Source organism: Triturus cristatus, chromosome 4_2 (assembly GCF_964204655.1).
Source record: "Triturus cristatus chromosome 4_2, aTriCri1.1, whole genome shotgun sequence".
Classification (NCBI taxonomy): Eukaryota; Metazoa; Chordata; class Amphibia; order Caudata; family Salamandridae; genus Triturus; species Triturus cristatus.
Window position 1 is genome coordinate 287,882,303 of NC_140586.1, and position 17,127 is coordinate 287,899,429.

Genomic DNA, 17,127 nt, shown 5'->3' on the forward strand with positions numbered 1-17,127 from the left:
GAAAGCTTGTCGTTGCACTGGATGTTGGGGCACCTGCATTACAGGCCCCTGTACACCTTCCATATTCTGAGATGCGGGACGATTCATGTTTTGTGATGGTATGAAGCTACCCTGGGGTTGGTTGGTTCCCACACACTGATCCTGGTTTTCAGGATTCAAACGACATTTGCTCTTCCAATGCCCCACCCTATTGCAATAGTGGCACAGGCTGGTTTTCTTAAGGGTCTCAATATCTATTCCTGTTTTTGGGTCAATCGGACCAACCCTCCCTCTTCCTTGGCCCTGCACCCCTCTCCCTTGTACTGCCTGCCGGTAAGTTCCTGATATATGGCCCATGTTTCCACCATATCTCTGACCCTTACCTCCACTCTGTGCAGCCTTTATTTGTACCAAGATCAACTTCTCCTTTATCTTCTTATGCCTCGCCTCAATTTCATTGCTACAAAATTTAGCGTAGCATAGAATTTTGTCAATGGACTTATTTTGCCAACATATCAAATGATGCCGAATCATTAAACTGATTTCAGTTCACCATCTAGTCACAAATTTAGACAAAAACTGTTCCATGTCCTTAGCCTCTAGAGTATCAATTCCACTGCACTGTTTAAAAGTCTGCAATAACCCCTTGTTGGACCCTTCTGGCAGGTTCACCCCGAAACTTTTTGCTTTTTGTTGGTGACTTGGTTTAGTGATTTTTTGACTTCTGCGCACTTTACCGCTGTGTCCCAGGGTAAAGTGCGTGCGTGTTGTGAGGTTGGCCTGCCCTCCCATAGGAATGCATGGGGGAATGTATGTGTCCTGGTAGTTCCTGATGCATGGGGTGTGCAGGCCCGAGTTTGGTATGTGCGGACTCGTGTGATTAAATGCTGCGCGATGATGTGTGCGGCGTGCATGTACCTAGGGTGGAAGTGGCACTTCTAGAAGTGGGCACTTCGGTGTGCAGTATGAAATGTGTGGCTTGTCTGGCGATTGGCCGGTGGAGGTCATGTGACGGGCTAGGGATTCCCCAGAGTCAGGAGGAGTCACCCAGTGGTGAATGGGAGCTTAGCATACTGATGGCTGGGGAGGAGTACACCTGGGTCCTGAATAGGACAGGGCTTTCCCCACACAATGCTGCCAGTGAATAGGGAGAGGGGCTGAGCAAAACAAAGTGCTCAGGAGCCTGTTGTAACTGGTTCGCCCCTTCCCTGCACCTTCAGACAAAGACTTTTACTGTATAAAAAGGGGCTGTGTCCCCTTACAACTTGTTCTCTTCCAGGATCCGATCTGAGGGGGCCTGCTGCTGCTGGGCGCCAGGAGAGACCGCCACTGGGGACTGCCTCCCTGCTGGAGGGCCCTGTGAGCTGGCCCCTGGGCCCAGTCCTAGCCCCCCCTGCAGCTGAAAGACTTTTCTTTGACTTTTGCTTGAGCACCAGGGAGCGCTTTATCTCCTATTCTGAAGGAGCCCTTGATTTTGGTGCTGAGGAGCGCTGTGGTTCTGGCCAAGAGGACTGCTGGGCTTGCCTTCTCCCCTAAAGCGCCTGGAAACGCTTGTATTTTACGTATAGCGCTAGGAGCGCTTTATTGGGTGCCCCCAGCGCTTCTAGAGTGCTCTGTGTTGCCTCTTTACTTTACTGCGTTTTGGCAGCCTTTGGGGAGCCGTTTTAGTTACCGAGCAGGAGCCCACCCTGCTTATGTTGGTATATTTAATCTGCGGGTGCCCCCCCCCCGCTGCCTGCGTCTTTAATGGAGTGGGTGCCCACCCCGCATCGCGCCTGGTGAAATAATCACCGCAGCAGCCCGAGCCGCGGCCAAGCAGGAAGTCAGGCAACCTGGCCTGTGACGTGGGCGGGGCTTGGCCCAGCGCGAGGAATTTCCGGCCGGGAAGCGGAAGAAACCAGCGAAGTACAGCGGAGCTCCCCCGAGTGAGGAGAGCCCCGCGTCGCCCAGAGGAAGCCAGTGTGATCCCAGGAGTGGTGCTGGCGCTGGGAGGATTCCTGAGTCCCAGAGCGGGACTCCACCATACTGGGACCGGAGCCTTCACCCCGGTGAGTTGGGCTCAGCTGTTGGGTGGCTGGGGGTGTGACGGGGCACGTTTCTCGGTGCTGCCCCCCCTTTGCAGCGTCCGGGCACTGCGGGCGCCGTGCTCGGTCCTCCTTCCCGCTGCCCCACCTGACAGTGGGCAGCGGCAGCGTTTGAGGGGACAGACACTAGTTCTAGAGCCCGAGCGAGGCTCCAACGTTGCCCCCACATTTGTCGACAGAGCCCATCGAGGCTCCACCTTAAGGGGGCACCAGTTGTTTTGTGACGGAGCGGCCCCAGATGGCAGCGGGTTGCTCCCCCCTTGTCCCACAGTAACGTTTAGGGCCCCGAAGGCTCTAGGGGGCATTTTAATTGTTTTAGAGCCCAGAGAGGCTCCACGAGTGACGGCGATTTGTGTGCCGAGGGCACAGTGGTGTCCACGCTCAGTTCTACAGCTGCCCAGCACTTAGTGGGCAGCTGCAACGTTTAGGGTGGGATCCTTACGCTTTTGGCTTGCGCAGCTGGCGCCGCCTTACTGGGACAGAGCGTCCTAGCCCCGACAAGGCCAGTTGGCCTAGGGACGGCCACAAGGTGGTGGCTTATGTGAGTTTCCTTACCTGCACCTCTGAATGTATGTTTATGCGTCATGTGCCTTGATTTACACCGCTGAATGTATTTTATGCATCATGGGTTTTCCTTCCCTACACCTCTGAATGTTTTAGGCATCATGTGTAATGTGCGTTTACCCCTACAGGTATTGTGATACTTAGGTGGTTGTTTGTTTTCTCCTAGTACAGGTGGTGCTAGTGAGGTTCTAGTTCCCTGCGTGACATTCTCCTAAGGTGGTTAGGGTTGCGTAGGTGGTACTTACCTGATACCAGTAAGTACTAGTGGTGTGCTATATATGTTTTTGTACTACAATTGTATTCCTATGTTCTAAGTGCTATTTCTAAAAAGTGCTAATTCCTGACAGTGGTCCATGTGGCCCTGCCCCCTGTACATATAATCCCTTGTAAATTCTGCCCGTGCCTGTTGGCACATTGTAAAGTGTGTGTTTTTATCTAATGTGTTGTGTATAATACAAAGGCTATTTTTATAGAATACCTTGTGTGGAGTTTCCTTTGTGGTGGGCCTTGGGTGTTGTTGCTGGGTGCGCGCGCAAACACTTTACACATCGCCTCAGAGATAAGCCTGACTGCTCGTGCCAAGCTACCAAGGGGGTGAGCAGGGGTTATCTTTGGCGTGTAACTTCCTTGCCCTGACTAGAGTGGTGGTTTCTGCCTGGCTTTGGCGCAAGCCCTAGCCAACCAGAAATCCCAGTTCTAACACCGCTTATAGTAGGCATGCACTGTCTCTTTAGGTTTCTGGATGGTTCTGTCTATCCTAATCCAGTCCACATCCTGTGAAGCCACCTTAGCTTTTAACCATGTGTTCACCTGATCATATTTCTTCCTCACCATAGGGGACGCGGACCATGAGTCACCGGATCTCTTTTGGGTTCACCATCAGACCATTCTGCAGCTATTTTACGTGCTGAAAATAAGTCGCTTGAGACCACAATTTCAAACAATGTGTTAAGATCAACCCACAAAACCTTTGATATTTTCACAAAACGATCAAAATGTTTATATCACTCCACAGGCTTTTCTCTCAAACTCATTTGTAAATGGGGCCAGATCACCCCTACTCCAGGGCACATGTACATATCCTGTGTTCGGTACCTCTCATAAAGGTAATGCCTGAACACTCCCTCCCTTTCCTTTGCAGCCTTCCTTTTCACCCATCTTTCCTTCCACTTCTTTAAGGAATTCCAAACTCTGATGCACAATATGAGCTCCCTAATTTCTGTTCTAAGTCCTGGCATCTGCCATAGACATAGCAAAAACCAAAATGAACAAGAGTTATGTCAGCAAGCTGATTTAAAGTCTCCTACTGTCCTTATGGTCATACTGCTGCCCTCTAGGTATGCTACGTTGCAACTGCAGCATAATAATGGAATTGATAAGAGGGCTCTACGGTGCAAAGAATGTCCTCCAGGCTCACTTTGGTCTGAGACAGTCAGAGGTTCCTGCCTTGATCTGGCCTCCAACATATGGTCTTCAGCCGAATTCTAAGGCTTACAACCTGTCTTAGGCTAAGGATTTTACCACTCAAATTCTGCACATGGGGGCACCAATCTCATTTAGCAGGGTGCAATTTACCCGCACTCATCCTTTATACAGAACCTGGGTGTTCGTGGGCTTGCTTGCTTCTGACTGAGACTGAGTGTTTAAACCCCAGTGCCAGGCTATGCCAACTGCTCCATACTGCCTACTGCTGCAGCAGGTGTGATGCAGGACTAATGAAGCAAAGGCCTGACTTTGCCCTTAGCTGCCTCTTTAAAAATCAACATGCCTATCTTCTGATTGCACCTAATAAAGTGAGTTTTACCAGCTCCAAAGTATCCATCATTTCATGAGTGGGAGCTAACTCTAGGCCTATATGCCTAGAAAACCTCACAGGCACCATCCACCCGATTTCAGGGCTCAGCTCACACCAAAATGACAAATCACCACCATTCAACCTATTTTACTTTCTGTATAGCAGCCTCCTCATATACTTGTGCTGAGTTATGCCCCCGAGACCACATGTGCGCTCTACTAAACACCAAATTGAAAGAAAAAAAGAACATGAATACATTGATAAATGAAAATAAGGTCTTGCCCATATTTCACCTACTGGAGAAAAAGGAGGGTGCATGGAAGTCGGGAAGGAAAAGATTTGTAATTTTGGGGGGCTTGTGCAAAAAAGAGTGGCTCAAATTGCGTCTCAGTTTTTCCAAATCCAAAAATGAGTAAATGAAAAAAATCACTGCTTGATTTTTACCAGCCTTAGACTTTGGCAGGATTCAAACCTTTCCCTGCAGGAGCCTGTGCTACTAGAGATAGAAGACACTGCGACTGAGCTATCACTCCCTGGTGGCTAGCTGCAGTGCAGGAGACACTATCATCAACATACAGGCCTTTATTGCACACCAAAAAGGATAACCATGATATAGGGAAGATTTGAAAGGTTAAAGACATGAAAGCCAGTATGGTCCACTGGTTAGGTTACTGACTTCCAGCCAGACAGCCAGGCTTCAAACCCTGGGGTCAGTACCAGGTGAGTGATGGCAGTGGTAAGTCTCAAATGTGAGTGTGTGAGTGGTGTTAGGCCTGGATGGCGAATGGTGGATTACAGAGTGGCTGGTGTGTGCACTTTACAAGGGTGCACACTATGTTTATGACTACCTTTTATAGGTGGCCTCACCACATTTATATGTTGCCCCAAGTATGTCCTCTTAAAAATCACTTCTAGAGATGCCACTTAGTGATGGGAAAGTTTGTTACCCCTCTTCGAGGGACAGAGGTGGGCTTGTGTTGCCTTCACAAGTCCTAGGTATAGATAGGGTGTGTCTCCGCCCTAGGTATGGATAAGGTGTGTCTCCTACTCTTAAAGGGGTCATCTAATGAATGATGTCACAATAGGTCTTACAACCTAAATAGAGGTCATCAAAGGGAGATTCGGAAACTTTTGTTTTATTAGTGATTATTGATGATATAAGATTGGCTAAGAAGATAATCTTTATACTTTTTTAGAAGATTCTCCCTTTAGGAGCGCACCGAGTGGCAGCAGAAAAAGAAACTTAAAGGTGCAATGTTTTGTACATGACTGTGACCTGTAAGCTACTCCAAAATGGTGGTAAAGTACTTGCCCTCCAGGTATACAGGTTAAGGGGGTCTGGAGATTTTACTTCCCTCACAAATGTGGGCTACTTTACCCTTTGCAACCGCAGGCAAAGATTTCTTGACTTACCCTAAGGCAAGGTTTTGCTTCCAGTATGGTTCCTTACACCCATTAGTCCCACCATTGAAGGATGGAATACCTGGCTGCAAGGAACTGAATCCCATGTAGAAACTATTTTCTCTGCTACTATTCAGTGCAGCCCTTAGCCCCGAATGGCAGATGAAATATATGGTGTGTGGCAGCTAAGCAGTGGTAATCTAGTGCGGCAGTTGAAACTTTTTCCAGCTGTAGCACATCATGAAAAAGGCAAAATTTAAATAGAATTGTCATGGTCAGGTTGGCCTATAGGGCAATCTGGCAGTGGCAAAAGAGCTGGTCTGACTGGCCAGTGTGTGAAATCTTTTTTGGCTGCTGATGGGCTTTTTTATGCTGAGGGCGGGCTGCTTTTTCTGTTGATTTCCCCGATATTACTGTAGTGTTCTTCTGGACACAAAACTATTTCCAGCCACTCCCTGTGAGCTGGCTTTACACCCACCCAACACCCATAAAACACAGGCGTTACAGGTCAGGTGACCCTGTCAATAAAGGTGCCCAAGGGCACTTGCTCGTGGCCAGTTCTCTACCCCACTTACTAGTGTCTGTCTTGTACTTTATCCAGCATGTGGTGTTAGGACCCTGAACATCACATTGGCGACGAGGGGTCTGACTCCACATCCCGTTCCCCCCACATCAGCACTGCCGCCATCGCCTTCCCGAGGAAGAGGTCACCTCACTACAAGAAGAGGGTGAACCTTCTCCTCACCTGAGGGAGGACTCAGAGCCTGTCTGCCTCCAACACCTTGCTGCAACTGGTACCATCCGCCTACTGAATGACGGCGTGCATCTGGCAGGCAGCACAAAAAAGTAATAGCGGTGCTATCGGCAGGACACCGATGATCGACGTGCCCTGGTCCATCAAGGTGTGACAGGGCCCACGACATGTCTTGTCCTTTACTTAATCAGGCGCTAGTAAGCTGCCCCCGGCAGCCAACATCTGTCCTGGCAAGAGGAAAGGGGGGAGGAGCGCCCTCCCAGCAAAGAGCAGGCAAAACCCCAGCGAGGCCCACATGTAATTAGAGATAAGGCGAGAGGTGCTCCGGCATGAGGAGTGGTGGCTGCAGTACCACCAATCGGTCTCTTCCTGCACCACACTGAGGCCCTGGTGTCAGAGTACATGACTTGTATGAGGTGGCCCTGATAGAGCTCACATTTTTGCAAAAGACAAGCCACCTTGCTGCCCGCCATTAATAAAGAGCCTGCAGTGCCCCACGAGCTCACCTAAGGCAGAAAAGACAGCAGCTGTGAAAGTAAGCCGAGACTGGCCCAGAGAGAGCTGCACCGTTCTCCCCCACCAGGCCCACAAACCTGCAGTTTTGACAGCTTTCCACAGGGTGAGGACAGTCTAGTGGAAGTTGCCCACCACCATGCTGCCGGGAAAGCTACCTTTGGGTGCGCCAAGAGAGGAGAAACTGACGGGCTTTCTCAATGACGAGAGAGGAGAGCATTGCGAGCACCTGGTGGCAAGCAGCTACGACCACAAGAGAGAAGACACAGGCCTGCAGGAAGCCAGCAGAGTGCACCCATGAAGAGACTGTGCAAGCGTCAATGAAAGAGGAAGACTGGAACTGCTCCCCGCAAAAATAAAAGTAAAGGTCTGTCTGCCATTTACCTCTCATGACACAAGTACAGCACCACCAGTGCCCTGGGGGCAGGAAGGGCCCAGTGTGGCCCAAATGCAGAGAGGAGATATTTTGCCCCCTTACTGCAGTAGCACCGCCCCGCAGTGGGCCAGAGACTGTTCAGGGAGAACCCCACATTGCCTAAAGACTGAGTCACCCATTGACCCATTATAGTCATGAGGAGAGTCTCGCAGCCCCTAGTAGCAAACTGCCGCCATTGCTAATAAAGGAAGATCCTACCCTCCCCTGGCGACCCTGTTTTGCACCCTCATTACTTTGGCCAAGAGTAAGAAAAGTATGAGAGAAGCTCGGGCACCAACTACATAACTGAAAAACACCGGTAAGAAGTTGCGCCTGAGTCTAGCTGACCTCAGACGTCTCTGCATTCTGAGGGAGATTTACCCCCAGGAACCCAAGCACAGGAAGAAGAGAAGAGCCAAGTACTATAGACAGGACAGGTCCTGTGAGAGGTCCATGATAGGAAACAATGCAAAATCCTACAAACAGTGTGGGGTCAGCGAGAGGTTCATGATGGGAGAAAATGCACAGTCCTACGAACAGGATGGGACCAGTGAGAGATCCATGTGAAGAGAACCGGCGATACATGGCCTGGCGCCACCTCGCACCCAAAGAAGAAAGGGACACGTGACATGTGGCCTGACGCCACCTAGCACCAGAAGAAGAAAAGAACTCATGTGACACGTGGCACAATGCCACATTGCAAAGGAGAACTGACAAAGAAGAGGAAAGAAAGGTGTGTTACCAGACCTGTCAAACTGAAGAACCTGATGACCACAGATGCGCAGGAGAACTGATCAAAGGTGACAAAAGCGAGGACTCATGCCACTACCGGAGAGTGTACCCACCAATACAAGCAATCCACTGATGTGGAGCAATGTCACTGGTGACAGCCCAGTGTGAGAACCAAATGTAAGCTGCCCGCATGTGCGAACCGGTATCTGCCCCACGCTTCCCAGTGCGACCGTCCATTCACAGTCACCAGCTGCTTTGTGAATGATGGCATCCCTGCTAACACCCGCACAGGTCAAAGGAGAATAACAGCACCAACAACACACCGAGCTATGTGGATGTGACATCTCTCCAGTCATCCTCACTCCCAGCAAGTCCTAATCACCTGTCGTACAATTTGTCTAATGGCAATAACACAATCATGCCATGTTCATCATTGTAACCACCAAAGAAGCATCTCATCACCAAGGTGCCACCGTACACCTGCGAAGCACCAGTATACCAAGGAGGAAACTTCTGGCACCGTGAGAGTGATTATTCAGAGACTATGCTATCCCCACCTGCACCTGGGTCCTGTTGTTGAACACAACCGATCATGTGTCATCTAGTTTTGTGGTTGCACGAATGACTCTGTCGTGATTCAGTTTGGTAATCCTGCAGCGGCCCCCGCGTGTCCCTCACACAGCTCAACACGGTCCACGAGGTCCCATGGTGACCCAATGAAAAGGGCCACAAGGGAATCCCTGGATGAGAGTTTGAACCAGAAGTTGCTCCACCGACAGGTACCTGGAGGCACCGGGGCCTCAGAGGAAGATGTCCAAACATCATCGATGCTATCCTAGTCCCTACAAGTTTGTCCTTCAAGGGGTCAGGACACCCCAAGAGAAAGCTCTGCAGCGGACTCCACCAATGCTCCTGATGCACCCCAGTTCGAACTTTTGACACCAACCACACCCCCATGAGAACAAGCAGGACGAACCAACTTTGTATGGGTGAACTTTAACCCAACCGGCATGCTGTCGAAGGATCCGGACTCCAACTACACCCACGTTCGCACCCAGAATCCTCTAGTTAAATCATGGTTGCGAGCAAAGATGTCCGGGTGCTGCCAGCTGCACCTATCCACTTGGTGGTGTCAAGTTTGTTTGCTTTATTTCCACAGGTTGGACTCGTTGTTTCTTGTTGAAGTTTGGGAGGAATGTTGTGTTCTGCTGGACATGTAGCTATTTCCAGCCACTCCCTGAGGGATGGCTTTACACACACTCCACACCCATCGAACACAGGCGTCACTGGTTAGGTGACCCTGTCAATAAAAAGGCCTGAGCACACATGCTTGTGTCAAGTTCGCTACCCCACTTACTAGTGTCTGTGTCGTTCTGTATCCAGCATGTGGGCCTACGGCCCAGTATACCACAATTACCACAAACATTACCTGCATCAGGCCCATATGAATACAGTGTCCCACACCTTGGAAAACATCTATACAGAATGTTTTTACAAGTTCAAAACTGTCCCGATTTGCAAATGTGGATCACTTTTTTAACTGTGTGATTCACTAACGGTGGCCTATTTTCTTCCCTGTCCTACCCTGAAAATTGCACATCGCTAGGTACCTCCAATGTGATTCTCGTCATGCTTGGGGGGCCTGGACTTGAGGCTTGTTGAGGTTGTCGGGGCCTTTGCATTTGTGTATGTACTTTGCCCCTGGACCTCTTGTCAAGTGTCTAGCTGTCAGCTGCGAGGAACTGGTACCCTGGGTGTCCCCTCACAGACATCTAAGGTCTGTGCCCACTAGCAGGAAAGGCTAGCACCTGCTTTGCAGCGCGACCCATCAGGGTCATGCCCAGGGCCGGACTGGAAACCCAAAGCAGCTCTGGTAATGTCGTTTGCAGTTATTTATTCATTCTTTTGTTTGGCTGTCCTCCATCGATGTAGCATCAATATAGGCACTGAAAGTAGGGGTGCTGGGTGATGAGAAATAAAGATTCCTTCAAATTTTGTTTCTATCTTGTCATATTTCCTATGAGTTCAAAGATAGAGGTCAAATGTCAGGCTTTGTCTTCTGACACATTGTTGCTTATTCTTTTAACATGGAAAATGGTGTTTACTATTCTTTCTCTGACTGCAAAGTTGCTCTATTTTGTAAAACTGTATATCAGTGCAAATGTTTTGCCATTTCAATGGGAAAAGTGCTTTCTGTAAATGACAATGCACTACCACACTTTGCTTTAATAATATATTTTCAACTGTGTGATCCAGAATGCACCCCTAGCTACATACCACACCCTTACCACTCTCGTGCGGAACTGGCGTGGCTCATTTGCTATACTCCCTTTGCATGAGTCTTGGATTTTTAACAATCCCCATGACTTTGGTGATGTAAAAGTGATGCCAGCACCCCCCCCCCCACCCACCTCTGAAAATTGTTCCAGCATCACTGAGCGTCAATGTCTCTGTAGTGCTTTGTATGGAAACAGGAGAATGTTATTGCTGAGAATTCTTGCTCAGAATTCAATACTGAAGGACATGGCAGTTGCTTCCAGGGAGTTGATAGAGCAGGAATTTGGAACTGCACGGATGAACAGAATAACACTCCATCTACACTTTACTGGTGTTTTGCTGTGATTATTACAAATTTGAGGACTAGAATGGGATACTACAGGCATCAATAAAGCTTGAAAGATTATTGATGGGACTACAAGATTATACCTACATTGTTACGTGTGTACCAAGTTCGAAAAATGTAATTGCCGATTTTTATTAAGGCTGTCTATTCTAATTTAAGAAAACAATGAAGATTCATGGAATACATGCTGATGCAGATGTTTTTGATGGCATGGATTATGCAATGTAATGGAAGAATGGCAGGCAAAGGTATAAAAGTGATGTAGTAATGTTTTTAGTTCATTTGAAAGGTTTAGCACTTTTGAGAGATAATGATGTTTGCAAAATGGAGGAATATCTTAGCAAAATAGAAGTTGAACAGAATTTGACATCACTATATCATCCTAGTTGAAACTGGCTTGTCAAAAGATTTAATCGAGCACTCAAGGTGACCATATAGCTAACAATAAATGGCAAATTAAATTGGGAGAAGAAGGTGAAAAAATGCAGTGGGCATATTGTATGACATGACTGTTTTCAGTCCAATTGAGATCTTGAAAGGAAGGTACCAGTATCAAAGGAAGAAACTGATTGGATCTGTGAGGCAAGAATAGTAAATTGGTCTTCGTATGATGTGGAAAAAAACACAAGGGGCATATTTAATAACATTTCATGCAACACAGCAAGCACATTTCTGCTGTTTTCTAGCACAGGCACATTGCGTGCTACCTAGCGCAAATGAATGCATCCTTGCACCAATGGGCCAAGGTGTCTGTATTACAGGCAGAATTGTTTTTGCGCAGGAAGGGATACCTTAGAATAAATTTCTTCTTTCTATTTCTTCATTCTATGTGCACTGCAAAATGCAGCAAAAATAAAAAAGAGGAAGTAACAAGGAAAAATAAAAATATTTCTCGACGTCTGGCCTGCTGCAGGGAGGCATAGTTTTTTGGTGCAATCCTAGGTTTACTCGCCTTAGTAAATCTGGAATCACATTAAAATCCATGGGTGGATGCATGGGAAAGCCAATGTTCCATCCAAAAACACCTCTCCTGCACAAAAAAGCTAGGCAGTTGTGTTAAATTGTATTTACAAAAATCACACAAAGCCGCGCAAAGTGGCTTTGCATGGCTTAGTAAATGCCCAAAAAGATTTTGCTATGGGGCTGCACCATAAAAGTGACGTGTTTGATTTGGGGGTCTCTAGTTGGCAGAGGTAGGTACCTTTGACCAAATAGGGGCCCTTGCGTCTAGTCAGGGTAAGGGGGTACACTCCTAAAATAACCCCTGCTCACCCCCTTGGTAGCTTGGCACGAGCAGAGGCAGTGTGTAAAGCATTTGTGAACACATACAGTAACCCAGTGACAACACTACAGATGGGCACCACACAAGTTGTATATTAAAAATAAGTATCTTTCATACAGATTTAACACAAGACCCCAAACGACAAAGATCGGCAATACTGTACTTAAAATGGTAGAATTAGCTTAGTTCTCTTTAGAGGTTAAAATGCGACACTTTGAGTTCAATGTACCTTAGGATGCGTAACGCTATACAACGAAAGTGTTGCAGGGAAGGTGATGCGTCGGTTCCTTACACGCAAGAACGGTGATGTGTTGGGTCCCTACTGATGCGTAGGGGATGCGTCGGTGAGAGGAGGTGATGCGTCGGTTTTCTACTGCGCTTCCATGGCGATGCAGCACGCAACGCCGTGATGCGATGAAGATCCGGTACAATGCGACAAAGATGGCGTGCGGCGACTCAATGATACTTCTGAGCCGCGACAGGCCCTGCGACATGCTTCCCGGTGATGCGGCGACGTCTTATGCGACGACGATCCTCTCCTCCGGCAATGCGAGGCCCTTCGGCATGATGCGACAGCGGCGGCGACATGCTTCTCCGTTGATGCGGCGGTGTCTGATGCGACGTCGATCATCTTCTCCAGCGGTGCGACGACAGCGGCTGCGGCTGCGACACACTTCTTGCTCGTGAGTCGTGCTTCTAGCTCCTTGCGACACGCAGTCCCTCAGAAAGCCCAGCACAGCAGCAAGCACTTCCAAAAGACTCTTGGGGGGCTGGTGGGTAAAGTCTGTTGTCTCTGAGACTTCAGCAGGAGGCATGCTCTCTCTCCAGCCCTAGGAGATCCTTCACAAGTTGATGAAAGTACACACAAAGTTCCTCTCTCCTTTCTTTGGCAGTCAGGCAACTCCTGCAGGCCAATCCCTCTAGCTTAGGGATAGTCTCTCCTCAGTTCCCCTGGTTCCTCTCCTCAGCAAAGGTTTCTTCTTGTTTCCCAAAAGTGATCTAAAGTTCTGGGGTCTGGGTCCCCCTTTTTATACACAGTTTTTCTTTGTTCTCTGAAGGCAGAGAGGCCTTTGCCTAGTCCAAACCAGTTCTGGTCAGTTCTGGAGCACTTTGTTGACAAGACTCCTTCTTTCCTTTCACAATGCAGGGCAGAGACATCAGACACACCACAGGAGGTGGAGCCAGCATTGTGGAGGGAAGGCACAGCCCTATTCAGGTCCCAGGTGCAACTCCTCCCACCCATCTACATGCAGATCTTTCTATTCAGCCCTGTGCTGACTCACCCTGTCTCCTGGAATCCCCCAGCCCCTGTCACTCAAACTCCAGACAAGGAATACACAGCCTAGCAGAGGCAGGCTTGGATGGTTAGACAAGAAAATGCCTACTTTCTAAAATTGGTATTTTCAAACACAGAATGTTAAAACCAACTTCACTAAAAGATGCATTTTATCATTCTGAGTTCAGGCATACTAAAGTCGAACTTCTACCTAGTTCCCTGATGCAGTTAGGATTATAAAATTTAATAATCCAACTGCCCATTCTGGCCTATGGGGAACAGGTAACCTTGCAATAGTGAAAAACGAAAACGGCTGTAATTCACTATTAGGACATGCCACACACATCAGGGATTGTCCTACCTTTTACCTACAATGCACCCTGCCCTTGGGCCTACCATAGGGGTGACTAATATGCAGAAAAGGGAAGGTTTAGGTACTGGCAAGTGGGTGCACTTGCCCAGTCAACATGGCAGTACCAGACTGCACACAGGCTCTGCAATGGCAGACCTGAGACACACTTTTACAGGCTGCTTCTGTGGGTGGCACAACCAGTGCTGCAAGCCCACCAGCAGCATTTGGTTTACAAGCCCTGGGCACTCCTGGTGCACTGTACTAGGGTCTGACAGGTAAACCAAACTATCCAATCATGGAATCACTAATCCATACATCAATTTACCATAAGGAGCACTTGCACTGTGGCACTGGACAGCAGCGGCACAGTGCCCAAAGCATCTATAACCAGCAAAAACACATGAGGCAACAGCAAAAAAATGGAAGGGAGACCCACTCCAAGGTGCCAGGTCTAACACGACGCAACGCCGACGCAAAATATTAGTGAATCCGCACCCTGGTGTATAAGTTATAGAATAATAAGAACACTGGGGAAGTCTGACAAAGTGATCAAAATGGAACCTGGGTTCTGAAGTGCCAAGGACATGATAGAAGTGTTATGCAATTCTATAGATTCAAGTGATGGTAAGGGGTCTCATCTCATTGTTATTGCATTATGGAATGGAAAAGGAAAGTCAAGGGACTCAACATAAAGGATAAGATATGCTTGGTAATTTAAAGGAAGAGGATGTTATTAGTGGACTTGTGGTGGAGTGTGATGATGATGGTGATCCAAGAGTGCAAGGCGACATGGAAAAAAGATGCAATTGCAGGTAAATCACAGAAGTAAAGAACTAAGGGCCTTATTACGATGGCCGAGGGACCACCACTGACAGGTTGTCTGTGGCGGTCCCTCGGCCATCGAAACAGAGACATCCATCCGCCATATCATAATGGCTTCTGGACAGGTGGCGGTCGGAAAGACCGACCGCCACGGTCCCGACAGGTGATCTTTATCCGACCGCCTGTCGGACCTCTCTGTAGTCCAAGAAGGGCGGCGGCACCGCCGTAGGGATTACAATATCTCTTTCTGCCGGTCGTTCTTCGGTGGTCATCCCGCCGCAAAACAGCAGGCGGAAATGAATTTGGGGGCCCAAAGCAGGCCCCCCTTACCACCTGGGCCTGGGACATGGGCCTTGGGGGGCACCAGGTGCCCCCTAATTATCTCTGTACCATGTGGCAAGCACCGCATGGTGCCTGCCACGTAGTGCAGGCATATGTGTGGGGTCTTTGTTTTGTACTGCAGCGTGTGCTACAGAGCCCAGCACCCGCCACAATACAAAACTTGGGCAATGCGAACGCCAGGGTGGGACCACCGCCTTGATTATTGCAAGCTTAGAAGACTTAAATGGCACTCCCACACAATATACGGGTTAAATACCCCACTGATATAGATTGTCAGCTCTATTCAAGTCACATATGCTTGTCAGCAACAGAGATGATGGGATCAGTTCCATTGATTGGTTGTGTTGTCTGATAACAAATCCAAAACCCTTTGGATATTAATTGCTTGTCATCTTTATTTATTAAAGCAGGATTGCAAGTTCCAATACACGGACCAGCCGACATGTGTTCGTCTTACAAAGACTTTTTCAAGGCACAAAATGTAAGATGAATAAGGTTGTTGATAATGTTCCGGGTCATGTAGTTCATAAACACGAAGTCCAAAGTCAATACATCATGTGATAAATCACACCATCCATAAACGTAAGCAGCTGTCCCTTCCAATTTGGGCAAGTAGAAGCTTATCAATAAAATTCTCCAATAAAATTCATGGTGTAAGTGACGTGCTATCTCCTTGATACGAGTGCACTCACTACCTGTCTCCACCGAAGGAAGAATATAACCGCAACCCGCACCGTCCCGCATATGTGACTTGAATAGAGCTGACAATCTATATCAGTGGGGTATTTAACCCGTATATTGTGTGGGAGTGCCATTTAAGTCTTCTAAGCTTGCAATAATCAATGTATGTATGTCTTGCACATATGGATGATGTCCCTAGGTAGTGGACATTAATTGAAGCTGTGAGCACCTTACAATCATTATTGATTTTCTCATATTTTGACGCCTTAACTCTATGTATTTCAGCTTTCACTTGCAATCAGTGTGGTGTGCCGTTCTTCCCTAATTTTAGGGACACTACTACCTATATTTCTCCTTTGGGACCACCGCCTTGTAGGCAGGCGGTCCCAAATACGAAACGATTGCAGGTGGACTGAGGTCCGTCCACCATCGTAATCAGGCCCTAAGAGAGAATCAAGAGGAATAAGGAGGGAATAAGAGAGAGACGAGAGGATGAAAGTGAAAATAATGATCTGAATAAGAATGAAAATAATGATTAAAGCACCATTTAGGTTTAAAGTCAATAAGGTAACTAGGCCTGGGCGGTAAATTTTGTTCTGCTCGCGGAATTGCGATATTTTGACATTTTCGGTTTCCGCGGAGAGTGCGAAAATTTCAAAACTTTCACAATCTGCCGTGAAACGGAAGTATTTTTCTTGTTTGCGCTTTAAAAATGCGTTCTCGCACGCGGTCACGACTTACCGGGTCCCTGCGTTCGCCGACGAGTTTTCCTATCTGTTCAAGCGTACCACAAGATGTTGGATTGTTGGTAGCCGGTCGCGTTATCCCGCGAGAGTTTGCGATCGCGAACACGTCTTTGCGATCGCGAACAGGAAATAAGCATCACGAGCAAGATGGCCGCGCCCATTAGCGACCGCATGGGCAAGTTGGAGATATATTTCACTGCGAGCACGCAAAACACATTGCGAACGGGCGGGAAAAGCAATCTCTGCATCTTCGCGAAAGTTACGCATGCTCGCAGAGATTTTGCGCAATTTCGCGATAATTTGCGAAAGTCAATTTCGTAAATTCCACCCACCCTTCATGGTAACCCATGTAAATATTGTGTATAGATGTCTGTTTTCTAATTTACATTTCAATGTTATCTTTTGAATTCATGTTCAGTTGTTTTTCTTATTACTCATGATATTTCTATTTTTGTTCAAAAAAGTGATGTGTGAAGTATATATATGCAAGCTACGAATATTTTTACTGGGTGTTTTTGATGAGGGCTCTTTTCTGGAGGATATGTCAGTTGGTGCCAGGGAGTTCATGGAGAAGGAGGTTAGATCTTTGCAGCTGAAATAAGTAAATCTACACTTTACTGATGTATGCTGTGAGCATTCCAGTGCCATAAAGTTTCCTTCAGCTGGATGATAAAGAGGTTTCAGAGAAGGAGTCAACATGGTGTGGTACTGGAGTATCGTAATCAGAATATCATATGATTTATATTTTGTGTTATAAATATCGTTT